Source organism: Camelina sativa, chromosome 4, assembly GCF_000633955.1.
Source record: "Camelina sativa cultivar DH55 chromosome 4, Cs, whole genome shotgun sequence".
Classification (NCBI taxonomy): Eukaryota; Viridiplantae; Streptophyta; class Magnoliopsida; order Brassicales; family Brassicaceae; genus Camelina; species Camelina sativa.
The window spans coordinates 23,707,589-23,710,311 of NC_025688.1; the positions used below are offsets into that span (position 1 = coordinate 23,707,589).

Here is a 2,723-nt window from a genome sequence, read left to right on the forward strand (position 1 = left end):
CTTTTATAATTGGGACGTTACAAATATACTTACTAACTTACATATTAATAGACGTCGGTTACTTAATCTTAATATGTACTAACTTATTAGAAGAACAGGCTGTGAGTAACTGAGTATGATGATCATATTATAATTAGATTTGAGAGAGTATATAAAATTTTAAATAGAAAAAATATTACGAATTTTTCTTCAACAAGAACTGACGTTACAATCATTTTCTTTTTTGGATAAAACCAAGAAACGTTACAATCAATTCTTGGATTATGCCTGCAGTTGAATTATGTCTTGAAGCAATAATGTGATGTTGGAATGAGAAGAGCCTCCTTCCTCCACCGCCTTGTGAGCTAATTCTCCAAGCTCTTTGACTCTTTTTCTTTTCTCTTTTGCATTACTACTATCACCCATTAGTTCTTCACTTCTTCCACTGCCTTCTTCACTCCTTCTTTATCCACCAACACTCCTATTTTCTCTTCTTCTCCACATCTCATGACATCTTCAACCCCGGCTCTCACACCGACATTTAGTACCTGCACCGCCAGCTTCTCGTTGCAGAACTGGTCTCCAAAAAGTGGCCAAGTGAGCAATGGAACGCCTGAAGTGATTCCTTCAAGAGTCGAGTTCCATCCACAATGTGTCAAGAAGGCTCCAACAGCAGGGTGTGAAAGGATAAGCATTTGAGGTGACCATCCTCTTATGAGAAGGCCTCTCTCTTTGGTTCTTTCTTTAAAACCGCTCTCCGAGATCCAGTCAACTAACTCGTTATACTTCTCCCAACCTCTTATGACCCAAATGAATGGTCTTTGGGATTCCTCGAGGCCTAACCCGATCTCTTTGAGCTGAGAGAGAGGAAGATTGCATATACTTCCAAGGCAAACATATAGCACAGACCCTTCTTCTTTAGAATCAAGCCATTTAATACACTCTTCTTGATCAATGGCTGCCTTGTTTCCCCTCTCGGCTTTGTCTTCTCCTACCTTGTTGCACAAGGAAACCGGTCCAATGCTCCATACCTTACTCGCTTTAACTTTCTTGTAGTCTCTAACATAAGCTGGCTCAAGCTCTTCAAAGGTGTTAACAATCACACCATACGAAGTGTTATCCGCTTCTGTCATTTCGTCAACGAACTCTTTCCAAACTCCAACAGGTAAGAGCATTGGCAGCTGAGCTTTTGTGAATTCAGCTCTGTCAGGGAAATTTGGAACGGAGAAGTACTCCTTTTCAGACTCTATATTTTCCAAGAGCTCGTGGTTTTGGTGCATAATATGCATACAAAGAAGATTAAAGCAGCACATGCCATGAAAGATGATTTTTGGTATACCAAGGTTCTTGGCAACTTTGTTTGTATAAGGCAAACACATGTCGGCGATTATGCAGCTTGGCCTAGGTTGAAACTCTTTCAAGAGCTTCTCCACGGGTTCCCCCAGCATATTAATTGCTTGAAAGAAGGTTAATGACTCCCTCAACGAATCGAGCAAGTCCAAATTCTCATGTCCTTCCGATAAACCCGATTATTGAGATGGAAACTTTATCTGCACAAAATTGATGGGCAAGCCGGACTGGATGGCCCGACTGAGAACGTTCTTGAACCGGGCTGCGTTTTGAGGCGTTGTGACAATGGTTATAGTGACCCCTCGCTGAGCCAAGAGCCTTGCAATATCGACCATGGGGATCATGTGACCTTGGGCCATGAAAGGGAAGAGAACAAAGTGAAGAGAAGGAAACTGGTGGCTAGTTTCGGATGCCATGAGGAACTCTCTTAATTATGTTCTTTTTGGTTTTTGTTTTGCTTTGATTCTGATTTTGTGTATGTGTGTTTCTCTGTGCAATACATATAAATTGGATAAATAGCCTTGGAAGTTAAGGAGATAATTAAAATGTGATGTAAGAAAGAGCAAAAAGCAAATTTGGCTTATTCGTTACAGTTACAGAACACAAGTGGTTCACAATACTAAGTAAATATATCGTGTCGGGCATTCAAGTGTTCTTTCGCATTCATAATTTTCATATAAGCCCAAAAAAGTAAGAGAAAATATATTTGAGAACTACGTCGAAATTATTGTGAAGATTTCACAGCCGCAAAAAAAAACAAATATATCAAATATTGGATGAAAGAATTTAGAAGAAAAACAAACTCGAACTCTCGGGATCTCCTCCTTTTTATAAAATTTGGACAACAAACCTCAAAGCATCCAAAAGGCCCCATCATAACCTTGATGAATATGTCTTCAAAATAAAAATAAACTAAAGTGTTTGATTTATAGTATTTGTTTTCTTACTCCAGATTTGATGATTGATCTTCAAATTATTGTGAAGATTTTCTTATGTCAAAATATTTTGATTGTTGAAACTTCAGATTGGTAACAGAACAAATCCAACGGATAAATTATAAGTAGTGAATGTTAGTAGATTTGAAAATCATCTTAGATTTGAACTTTTATGTGATTGATTGATTCGTAAAATCACACAAGTGGAATTAGAAAAGTCAAACAAAACGGATTTAAAAAGTGGAATTAAAAATTTTAATGAATATTTTTAAGGAGGAGATTTAAGATATACGGCTGCTAGAGTTTATGTTATTTTTAATACTAAAATCTTCAAAAAATTTAAAAAAAATATCAACCAGTTGAAGTATCAGAGCTTTTTAAACCTCCCTCCTTATTAAAATTCATCAAAAAAAAAAAAAAAAAAAAAAAAAAAAAAAAAAAAAAAAAAAAAAAAAAAAA

General features: G+C 36.5%; 1 pseudogene; it reads right to left on the reverse strand.

Moving 5' to 3' along the window:
• Positions 153-1,876, reverse strand: LOC104782098 (annotated as a pseudogene).